This window comes from Carica papaya, chromosome 2, assembly GCF_054855325.1.
Source record: "Carica papaya isolate Zhongbai chromosome 2, ASM5485532v1, whole genome shotgun sequence".
Lineage (NCBI taxonomy): Eukaryota > Viridiplantae > Streptophyta > Magnoliopsida > Brassicales > Caricaceae > Carica > Carica papaya.
The window spans coordinates 19,049,201-19,062,145 of NC_142310.1; the positions used below are offsets into that span (position 1 = coordinate 19,049,201).

At 36.6% G+C, this 12,945-nt stretch overlaps 1 protein-coding gene across 4 annotated transcripts in view; it reads right to left on the reverse strand.

Annotated features, from left to right (window-relative positions):
- The window catches only part of LOC148268840 (uncharacterized), a 104,946-nt gene extending 97,396 nt beyond the window's left edge, over positions 1–7,550 (reverse strand). For all 4 annotated transcript variants that reach the window (XR_015817098.1, XR_015817097.1, XR_015817099.1 and 1 more), the window contains exon 1: positions 7,118–7,550. The gene's annotated coding sequence lies outside the window, so the exon portion shown is untranslated. The remainder of the gene's footprint in view (positions 1–7,117) is intronic.
- Positions 7,551–12,945: the final 5,395 nt, after the last annotated feature.

Below are 12,945 nucleotides of genomic sequence, written 5' to 3' on the forward strand. Positions count from 1 at the left end.
AAAAAAAAATCTTATAAATTTTGAATAAACATGAATATGGATGTCGATCCCGCCATATACACCATTCCTACTATTTATAACTTTTCGGACGCCTTTCTAGAGGATTTACCTAGTTTACCTCCCCCACAGGAGATAGTATTCTCTATCGATTTACTTCCCAGAAAACAACCTATCTCAAAACCTGTCTATCGCATTAGTCGCATTGAGCTTGCTGGACTTGAAAACCAGCTCTCTAAACTTCTTAGACAAAAATTTATCCACCCTAGTGTTATTCGTGAAAAATAATGATGGCTCCCTCTGATTGTGCATAGACTACAGAGAGCTCAACCACGTAATAATAAAAAGAAAACATCCTTTACCTCGTATCGATGATCTCTTTGATCAGTTTGTAAGGTGCTACAACTTTTTTGAATATTGATATCAGATCGGGATACTACTAGTTGAGAGTTAAAGAAGAAGATATTCCAAAAATAACATTTTGATATCGATATGGCCAGTACGAGTTTAAGGTTATGCCTTTTGGACTGACTAATGTCCCTACTACTTTCATGGATCTTATGAACAGGGTCTTTCGGCATGCACTAGATCAATAAATCATCGTGTTCATTGATGACATTCTAATGTATTCTAAGAGCCATGCAAAACACACAGCTCACTTGTCTTAGATATTGGAAACCCTTCGCCGAAATCATTTATATTCTAAGTTTAGTAAATACTATTTTTAAGTTGATCGAGTCTCCTTCCTTAGTCATGTAATTTTTGACGAATGAGTTTTTGTGGATCCATCCAGGGTTAAAACAGTGATAAATTGGAATTCACCAACAAATTTCGTCGAGGTACACAGTTTTCTTAGTTTAGCAGGTTATTATCGGTGATTCATCGATGGATTCTCCAAGATTGCAGCTTTGTTGACCCATCTCATCAGGAAAGATGTACCTTTTATTTGGAACTATGAATATGATGATAGTTTTGTTGAGTTGAAGTATCATCTCTCCTCTACTCCAGTGCTGATCCTCCCCGATAATACTGAAAGATTTTTAGGCTTACTGTGATGCATCTCACGTGGGTTTGGGATGTATTTTGATGCAACATGGTCAGGTAGTTATTTATAGATCTAGACAATTAAAGCTCCATGACTGTAACTACCCCACTCATGACTTGGATGGTGGCCGTAGTCTTGCCTTAAAGATATGGCACCATTATCTATACGGTCAGACATTTGAAATCTATACTGACCATAAGAGTTTGAAGTATATATTTTCATAGAGCGAATTAAATATGAGACAAAGACATTAGATAGACCTCCTGAAGGACTATAACTGCAAGATCATCTACCCACCCAGTAGAGGTAATGTGGTTGTTGATGCTCTGAGCCCAAAGGAGTTTATTTTGTTGGCCCAAACCATGACCTCCAATTAGAAACTAGTTGATGTTATGCAGGTACTCGACCTTAACCATTATGGCAACGGTACCTACCTTGCCCAGATTTGAGCTTTGTTTGATCTTTTCATGAAGATTTGGGAAGCTCAATCCACTGACCCAGAAATAACCAAAAATCTGAGTAAGTTTACTTATGACAAATTTCTTGATTTCAAACTCACAGATGATGGATTGTGTAGATTTTGGGATCGTATTTGGGTCTCTGCCACAGTCAGGATGGATATTCTCAAGGTTGCCCATGCCTCCAAATTGTCCATCCATCCTAAAAGTACCAAGATATACTAGGACCTGAGGCATCAATATTGGTGGCCTAAAATGAAGAAAGACATTGTCGACTATGTCTCCTGATGCCTTACTTGCCAGCGAGTTAAGGCTAAATATCATATACCCAACCATTTGTTGTAAGGCCTCCCTATTCTGGAATGGAAATGGGAGCATGTAACTATGAACTTTATCACTGGTTTGCCTAAAACTTGTTCCGATCGCAATATAATATGGGTCATCGTTGACAGATTGACTAAGACTGCTCACTAGCCTACCTGTACGTCGAAGAGATTGTTCGACTCCATGGCATTCCCTCATCCATAATATCATATAAAGATCTTTGATTCACCTCTTATTTTTGGGACAGCTTTCAAAAAGAATTTGGTTCGAGATTGTACTTCAGCACTATCTATCATCCTCAAATTGATGGTCAATCTGAACGTACTATCCAGACACTTGAAGATATGTTGTGCATTTATGTCCTCGACTTTGGTGATGACTGGTTTAAGTACCTTTTCTTATATGAATTTGTTTATAATAACAGTTATAATTTCAGTATCAGCATGGCTCCATATGAAGCCCTGTATGGCAGGCCCTGTAGTTCTCTTACTTGCTGGAACAAAGTTCAGAAGCAGCATCACTTGGAATCTGATTACATTCAAGAGGCTATCAAAAAAGTCATCATCATTCGAGGGAACCTAACCACTGCTCATAATCACGAGAAAAGCTACACCAACAACCGTAGAAGACCCTTAGAGTTTGTTGTTGGTGATGAAGTCTTCCTTAAAATCTTCCCTTGTGAGGAAAAAATGCAGTTCGGTAAGAAGGGTAAGCTGAATCCCCGTTATGTGGGACATTTTTAAATCGTGGATCACGTCGGACCTAAGGCGTACCGCCTTGCTCTACCCCCAGAGTTTGTGGGTCTGCATGATATTTTTCATGTATCTATGCCCAAAAGGTACCACCCTGACCCTTCTCACATCATTCCTCACCAAAAAATGCAGGTTCAAGTAGATATAACTTATGAGGAGCTCCTCATAGAAATCCTTGATTGGACTGACAAAGTTTTACACAACAAGAGGATCCCTATGATGAAGGTGCGGCGGCAACACCATACTCCAGAAGAGGCGACATAGGAAGTGGAAAGTGAAATACGAGATAAGTTTCTAGATCTATTCATAAAAAATTTGGGGACCAAATTTTAAAAGGTGGGGGAAATGTAATAGCCCGAAAATCTTCATGCTTAATTTGTAATGTAAATCCCTATTTATGCAGGCCCTAAGGATGTTTAAACTCTTTTAATTTCGTAATTTCTGAATAAATTTCATATTTTAATTTCGTAATTATTTAATTAAATAATTATTAAAATTATTTTATTTAATTTATTTGTTGATAATTTATATTTAAATTCAATTAAAAAGATTTCAAGGAAAAACATAGGAGAAATGACGAAAATTCCTACAGGAATGCCCATAGGAAAGACCCTGCCTGTGGGCGGCCAGCACAGGACGTACACCTGTGCGCACATCCCATCCATGCAAGGCGCGAGGCGTGGTCTATGTGCGCAGACAGGCACGCGGCCAGCACAGGACGTCAACTTGTGCGCACGTCCCATCCGCACAGGGCACGAGGCGCGGTCTACGTGCATAAACAGGCGCGCGGCTTTGAGTGCCCTATGTCCACGCATTAGGCATGTGCTTAATAGGCCAGCACGCAGTCAGTCTGCGGATAGCAAGCTAGGACAGCGTGTGCTACCTCGAGCAGGGCATGCTGCCCCATTGGGCGTCGGGCGCCGCTTTTGGGCAACGAGCACCGCTAGTTGGGCGGGGCGCCACTGCCAACTCGGGCATGCCATCATCGCTTAAGCAACGTGCCGCTGTCGTTTATATGGTGTACCTTCGATTTTTGCATTGTCATCACGTCGTATCGTCTATCTGTCAATCACATCCGTCAATCATCACATCTCATCTTTTCATCTTAACTTTCTCCCTCCTCACAAGATTTTGCCACTTACCGCAAATCTAACGATTCCTATTTTTTATAAATAGGGACCCCTACGTCACCATTTCTCACCACTTCTACTTCATTCTTCTATCCACCAAAGGATTTTAGAGAGAAAGATAGAAATATGAAACATCAAGGTTTTGGTGAGAAATTTAGTATTTACTTTAAACATAATAAGGAGTATTTCTAGATTAAATTAACAAAATTTTAAATTAAATGGATGTGTGCTTAATCTTATATGTTTAAAATAAAATGATTACATGTTAATGCATCTTTATATGAACATATATAAATCGATTATTCGCATGTTTAACTAAAATAATTAAATGTTTGTGAATAACATTGATGTATGATATATGGTATGATGGTGGAGTAATAAAGCATGAAATGATATTTAAGAATGAAAAAATATATTGGTATCGGCATGTATGATTTATAAAATATTTTGTTAGGCTTTTTATCTCTAAAAAATTTTTGTTTTTCCCCCATCTGGTCTGAAAAGATGTGAGATGACCAGTTCTTATGGATGACAACGTATTCTCTGACGAGAGTGTTGACGCGATATGATTATAGGGATCACCTTTTGGCAAAGTACGATTGTGGCCATAAATTACATATAGGACCACTGTGGTTGGTACGGCGTATTGTTGGTCTAGCAAGCCATAAATGTGCTGTTGGTTTGGCAAGTCGCAAATTGTTGTTATAACATAAATTGAATTGATCATTTCACATGGGTAGTCAGGTATTCGTATTGCCCTCAGTAGATGAAAGTCGAAACGATTCATGTGAAGAATAAAAATGAAAAAAAGAGCATGTCATAATTTGTTTGATTTTTTCTATTTCAGCATGATTGATTTGATTGACATGATATGACTATGGCTTGATGTTTTATTTAATAAAATAAATTATTTTTATAATTAATAGAGAATCCCATACATGACTCCTGATAGTAAATAATGATGGTACTTTATTGTAATTTTTAACTATCTTTAAAATCTTAGTGGTGTTCTTTAAATATTGTTTTCTTTATTAAGTATATGGAACTCACTTCTTTCCATATTATATGGAACTCACCCCTTTCCATATTATATGGAACTCACCCCTTTCCATACCCCCCCCCCCCCCCCCCCGGGATGAAGAAGCTAGTGAGGAACCGTTCGTTGATCTACCTCTTGAAGCCTTTGAGAATCACATGGATCCATGAACCGTCGTTATGAGTGCATAGTTGGCCCGCACTCTGATGAGTCTATCTTTTATAGAATATTGTAATTAATTTTGCTTTTGCCTCAATGATCTATGGAACTTTATTATTATTTTATAAGGGATTTATAATTATTTATTTTGCTACATATATTTTTCTTATATGTATTCATAATCGGTTTCTGTATCTAGCACCCTTATGCTTTAATTAGCATTTGGATGTCACAAAGCAGGATGTAATTAGTTACTTATGGATATAATGGAATAAAAAACACAATGAAAGAAAGACATTTAGAGTGCAAGAAAGACAATATGAATATCATTTTTTTTTTGTTTTCTATGTGTATGAACGGATGCAAAATATTTTTTTATAACTATGAAGAATTAAAAAATATATAAGGATAAAATATGCAATATAATAAGATTTATCTTAAGTTTAAGCTCTAATAAAAAACCTTTCATATAATAATGCAGAACCCAAGATTAAAACATGTAATCCAAAATTCTACATATAACATTACTTTGCAGAAACGTATCCCTAAATAAACCCTCCCTACTTGACCCGCATTCAACATGGAAGTCAAAACTAAAATAATAGAGATAAATGAATTGATTAGAATACCACAAGAAGAATCTTTATAAGTTAAAATTAATTCGAAAAAAGAGAATGATGAAGATGCCACAGTTTATCTTGATAAGTTGACATCAATTCCACACTCAACAAGAAGGTTGAAGAAAACTCACCAGTTGAAAACAACAACTTCATAATTTTATTGAATGAAACTTAAATAATTATAAGTATAAATTGATGACCTATTTATAGTGTAGGTCATGTGAATAATAAAGGAAATAATATCCTAATTTAATTAAGAAATTACAAAGAAAACTAAATATAGATTAGAATAAGAAACTAACAAAATTAAGAGAATTACAACTAAAAATATGATAGATATGATCTCCCTTTTTAAATAAAGAAGATCTTAATTAATTATGGAGATTTAGGAAAAGAAATTCTGACAATATTTTTTTCCTTTTCTCAAGTATTTTTCTTTTCTGTAAGATTTGACATTTAAAGAGTTTTCTTATTCCTTAAGATATCTTTCGATATAAGATCAATTTCCTTCTTGGGTCAATTCTCCCTCTCAATAAGAAAGATTTTTTGTGGGATTAAGAAATAAAATCTCATGGGGATTTTCTCTTTCCTTAATCAGGACGACCAATGATTATTAATAAATATGGTAATGTTTGAGTATCCACATATAGAAGAAATTCTTATGGACCCTCAACCATACCGGTAAAAAAGACATCATGCGATGAAATTTAAAATGGAAATAAAACTCTAATTCTAAAATGGAATGGCAAATGACAAATGATTAAGTTTGATTGATATGTATGACATTTAAATACGAACATGTTTTAATGATAACTCGTTAATAAGTATGGAAATGTTTGTCAATGAGTATGGAAATGTATAAAGGAAAAGAATGATGTTTTGATGTTAGGGAAAATGATGTATTAATGTGAAGTTTAATTATGTGAAAGAGAAATTCAGATATGAAATATGGAATTTGGATATGTGAGATTGATATCAAATGAATAGGAAACCAATATGTGAAATAATAAATGAGAAGACTTGTTGTTGTGATTGTTTTCTTTCAAATAGAGATTTTTTTCATTAAAATCTGCATTTATTTTATTAAACTTATATAATTAATTGTTTGCATATATCTGTTATGGGCACTGCCCTTTTTTATTGAGATAGTAGAATTCTCACCTCAAATTTCTACAGTCGTTTCATATTAGGACAGGTTCGAAGGAAGTTCAATAACGAGTAGTAGATTATGAAGAAGTTTTCTAATTTCGTTACTTTTGGTTGTAAAAAGAATAAAAATAAAATAATTTCTGTAAAAAGGTAGTATAAAGTTTCGGGTATTTGATTTTTGTAAATAATTTTAAATTTTATCATATTGCTGCTCATTAAGGGAAATTTACACGTGTGGTAATGTTTCCTTCTTGAAAAAGAAGTCAGGACGTTACGTTTACTCTTCGCTTTCTTTCAGTTTGTCTTATTTTTCTTGCATTTGTTCTTCACTTTTCATACAGATATTTAAAGATGTGTTTTACAACAACTTTGCATTATTCAACTATCAATAATCACGGTATTAAAAAAAAAAGGAAACAAATTCATATCAATGAATTCAAACTATACCTGTCTTCCGGGCAATTTCTGGAATAAGTATATGAACGGATTACTGATTCTTCTTCTCTCTCTTTGAATTTGTTTTTCGAAAATTTCACTTCCCCCTTTTCTGTTTCATAGCCCCAGCAATCCCAAAAGTGTCCCAGTATTAGCTCCTCTCCCGCTCGGTTCTCACTCGTACCTTTCGCCTCTTCTTTTTTTTCCTCCATTCTCTCCTCTTTTCTATATTTTCCCTTTTCTTTCTCTTTCTTCTGATGCAGCAGGTTGCTCTTTCTCTTTCCTTTAACAGCTTCGTATACCGCTTATCCTCTACATTCCTCCTCGGGCCTTGATTTGGTACTGCGCGACTCACCTTCTTCGCCTTCACGCTTCATCATCATAAGCTCTCTCTCTTAAGCTCTCTCTCTCTCTCTCTCTCTCTTAAGCTCTCTCTCTCATTAACTCTTTTAGTGAGACACTAACTTAAACATTATTTTATTTATATTTATTTTGTACTTTGACGAAAAAGAAATCAAACCAATAAATTAAATAAGTATTTAATAATTAATAAAAATATAAAAATTTAGAATTTAGAAGAAAATAAAATTATAAATTAAATGTAGAATCGAAATAATAGAGTTTATGGTTTACATTTCTCAAACAATAGAGTTTAGCCTAATAAAATTACGAGAATGTCCATTCTAAAACAATAAACAAAAATTAAAGAAATAAACAAAAGTCAAATAACTGAGCATTTTAGGATGACCTTCACTAGCTTTTGAAGCGAGTCTAAGTTGTGAACTATTCACAATCTTCTTGTTAATCGGGATCTGGATCTTGGTTCTCTTGATTTGATATAATTAATGAATGAGTGAGCTACACTATCCCAGTAAAAATATCACACTACTCACTGTACAGAAACTGAAGGTTGGTAAAAATCATAAAAATAACCAATTGAGCTCTTGATTTAAATAAATTCATTTATCATAAAGAAAATCATTTATTGTATATATTTAATTGTTAAGATTTCTAAAATCGACCTATAGAGACAATAACTCAAATAACATTTTAATTTCATATTCAAGTGAGCAAGAACAACAACTTTTCCTTTTTAAATGCCTATTGGTATCTCTAGGGGTCTATAGGGATGTTTCACTACGCGTGAACTAAAATCCAACATTGTCAACTAATCGGCCGTCCCTATGCCTCGTTCGGTATGAGCACAAAAAATACCATCCCTTAATACCTCGTGCGGTATGAAGGTGAATCGGGCGGTCCCCATAACCCAGCCAGTATGAGTACCAAAAATACTATTTCTCAATACCCCATCTGGTATGAGACAACATTCATGATAAGGTTCTCTATGTACCTGATCTATCCACCATCTCTCAAGATATCTAATAAGACAACCATTCATTAATTTACATAACCAAACAATTTTTCGTATATAAATTAATTTTTAATTTCATAAATTGACCGTAAATCATGCAAGACAACTAATAAATATAAATCAAGTAAGTACAACTGAATCATTTAACCATTATAGTATGTTCTCATGTATTTAAAGCTGTAAAAGCAAATAATCAGTTACACATGACAAACAAATAAATAACTAACCGGTTCCGACTCCATTAGTAATATGTAATTATTCTCAAAAATTTTTAAATTACACAAAATACTATATTATCGATTATTAAGCTTCAATTCCATAACAGAGAATAAGGTGAGAGATTTTTTACCCAAATCGGTATCAAAAATACTGAACTTTATACTGCGCATACTGGCGGTTCCTAGGTTTCCTGAATTTTTCTACTGAGATTAAAACACATTTCACGTACTTAAAAATACCCAAAAACTCCAAAATCGGTGTTAAAAATCTTTTTTTAGAAAATTTTGGGGTTCAGGCACGGCAGCACCGCCTTGCTCCGATGATAGCACCGTCGCCCACGATGGCGGTTTTCCTCGGCTTGGCCGTTTTCAGCCAGTTTTGACTAGTTTCGACCGGGTTTATACCAATCCCTATGAGAAAACAATTAGGAGGCCTCGGTTGGCCCAAAAAAATAAAAAAAAAAAACAAAAACCTACCGATAATGAAAATTTTCGGCGCGGCGGCTCCGCCGGCTCACCTTCGTAGCTCAGCATTTTTTTTCAATTAACCTGTAGAAAACAGAACGGTGAACACAATGGTGGAAAAATCGCATGAAACGGGAAACGGGAAGGGGCTCATTGGAGGCGACTGTGAGTTTTGCCCGCGATAGCTTCGCCGAGCTTTAAATGTAGTTTTCAGCTCACTCACTCTTTTTTTGCTCCGATATGACCACAAGGGTGCTCAGAATCAAATTTTGAGTGAGGGGGAGAATTTGTACCTTTTTTGGCGATCGGAGGTGGCTCCGGCACGGCGGTAAGTGGCAGTTGGCTCCCTTTTTCGGCAACTAGTTCTTCTTCTCCAGTGGGAGGTTGACTGCTAGGGTTCAGGTTCGGCGTGATGCAAAATATTTATACCCATCTTGTGTTAATCTGGACCATTTATCACGTGTAATCTCAACCGTTCGATTGCACTTAAGGAGGAAATGAAGCTGGATCGTTCATCGCGTTTGATTTGGATCATCCGATCGCACATAAGGAGGGAACAAATCTGGACCATCCATCATGTTTGAATGCGACCGTCTGATCGCGCCTGAGGAGGGAACGAATTTGGACCGTCCACGCGTGCGAGAACGCTCCTGGCTCGTCCGATCGCGAGGCATGCGAATCGTTAGTGTGGCCTCCCGCGTGGCACCGAGTCAACGTGCCTTACTGCGCGGCATGCTCCGGTTCGTCGAGGTTACTAACTGGGCGGTCCTATATTTCGTAATTTTTTTTAATTGCGTTCTAATCCCGTAGTTTCTGATGTTTTTTTAAAAACACCATCCAAACCCAAATTTTCACGCAATTTTCTTAAAATTATTTTCAATTTCATCATCAACCTATTTTTTTCATAATTCTACATTAAATTAAAATTCATTAATTTCAAAAATAGATTCTTATACATTTTTAGAATATTAATATTAATCTTGGACTAAATTTCGGGCCCAGGTATTACAACTCTTCCCCCTTTAAAAAAAATATGGTCTCTCAAATTTGTCTCCCTCACACTTAATCAAATAATTGAGGATACTAGGCTCTGAAGTATAATTCTAGTTCCCATGTGGGCTCTCTGTGTGTGTGATTTTGCCATAGGACCTTAACGAAGAAAATTTTTCGGTTGCAAAGTACTCTACTCTTTCGGTTCGTAATACTCACTTGTACCTACTCATAAGACAGATCCTCCTGGAGTGAAAGGGGTTCGTGGGCCAAGATGTGAGAGGGGTTCAAGTTGTACTTGTGTAGCATGGACACATGAAATACGTTATGGACTCTGGATAGTTCTGGAGGTAATGTGAGTGTGTAGGCGGCAGTACCAATTCTGTCTAAGATTTCAAATGGTCCAATAAACTAGGGATTTAGTTTTCCTCTCTTGCCAAAACTTCTAGTTCCCTTGAAATGGGTGACCTTAAGGAACACTCGATCACCTTTCTCAAATTCCAAATCCCTCCTCCGGGTGTCCGCATAACTCTTTTGTCTACTCTAAGCCGTCTGAATGTTCTTCCCGATCTTAACTATTTTGGTTGTAGTCTCCTCTATAAGATCTGGGCCGAATAATTTTTTATCGCCCACCTCTTCCCAACAGATCAGCAATCTGCATAGGCAACAATATAACGCCTCATACGGAGCCATGCTGATACTTGCTTGGTAGCTGTTATTGTAAGTAAATTCTATTAAGAGTAAATGATCAATCCCAATAGCATCCAAAGTCAAGATCATAAGCTCGGAGCATATCCTCCAATGTACAAATCGTCCTTTCTGATTGTCCATCGGTCTGAGGGTGGAATGCGGTACTAAGAGACAGTTTCGTTCTCATGCCTTGCTAAAAACTAGACTAGAACCGAGAAGTGAACCTGGATCCCTATCGGATACTACTATCACCGACACTCCATGTAACCTGACTATCTTCTGGATATACATTATTGCTAGTTTGTCTAAGGGGTCGGTCATCTTGATGGCTAAGAAATGAGAAAACTTGGTGAGCCAGTAAATAATTACCCAAATAGCATCATGTCCAGAGCGTGCCCTAGGCAATCCTGTCACGAAATAAATTGTGATGTGTTCCCACTTCCACTCCAGAATTGGTAATTGCTGAAACAGGCTGTCTAGACACTAATGCTCTGTCTTGACCTGCTGACATACTAGACACTTGGAAACAAAGTCAGTTGCCTCTCTTTTTATCATGTTCTACCAAAACTGAGGTCTTATACTTTGATATATTTTAATACTTCCGGGATGCATGACAAACTTTGAGTTATGAGCCTCTGTCATGATGTCCCTTTTTAGTTCACTGTCACATAAAACACACATCCTATCCTAAAATCTGAGCAACCCATCGACAGAGACTCGAAATTCTGAATTTACTCTCTGTTTTGCATCTTTCCTGAGGACTGCTAGGGTGGAATCGGCGGATTGTGCTTCCTTTATTCTCTGAATAAACTCAGGTTGAATAGTCAAGTAAGCCAAATATGTAACTCTTTTCAGGTTCTGAAGTCGAACCTCTTGTGCGACCCCCTATTACCCTGCATTCTGAAACCATTAGGTGAGCTAACATACCTGGACTTTTTCTATTTAGTGCATCGACCACCATGTTGCCCTTGCCCGGTGATACAAAATGTTACAATCGTAGTCCTTAAGGAGTTCTATCCTTTTGTGAATATATGTTTCAAGCTCTTATGGTCGGTATAGATCTGAAAAATCTTCTCATACAAGTAATGGCACCAAGTCTTGAAGGTGCAGATAATTATGGCAAGTTCTAAGTCGTGGGTGAGGTAGTTTTCTTCATGACTCTTCAATTATCTGGACCTATAGGTTATGACTTTTTCATGCCGCATCAGAATAGAACTCAACCCTAGGTACGAGGTATCACTATAAACTGTATATCCACCTGTCCCACTCGGCAAGGCCAACACTAGTGCAGTAGTCAACCACTTCGTTAGTTCTAAAAATCTCATTTCACAGTCCTCGTTCCACTCAAACTTGATGTTCTTCTTTGTGAGTCGAGTTAAAAGAGCAGCTAGGCTAGAAAATCCTTTTATAAACCTGTGGTAATAACCTGTTATCCCCAAAAAGCTACGAATTTCCTTGATCGAGGTCAATTTCTCTCAACCAAGCACTGCCTCAACTTTTTGTGGTTCACTGACACTCCATATCTTAATATGATGTGCCCTAAAAAGGTAGTCTACTCGAGTTAGAACCCACACTTACTCAACTTTGCATACAACTTTTTTTCTCTAAGAACCTGCAAAACCTAAGTTAGATGGTAAGCGTGTTCCTCTCTGCTTTTTGGAATAGACCAATATATCATCGATAAATATAATGACGAACTAATCCAAAACTTATCTGAAAACCCTGTTCATCAAATTCATAAAGATTACCAGTGCATTGGTTAATCCAAATGGCATGACCAGGAACTCATAGTGTTTGTACTTGATTCGGAAAGCTGTTTTGGAAATGTCTTCTGCCTTAATCTTTATCTGATGGTAACCTGAATGCAGGTCTATTTTGGAGAAGACTTGGGCACCCTATAACTAATCAAAAAGGTCATCGATCTTAGAGAGGGGGTACTTGTTCTTGATTGTGACCATGTCCAGTCTCCAATAGTCAATACATAACTTTAATGTCTCATCTCCCTTCCCTACAAATGTGACTCCAGCATCCCAAGGGGACACACTATGTCGGATGAACCCACTATCTTGCAATTCAATGATCTGTTTTCTCAGCTCTTCCATCTC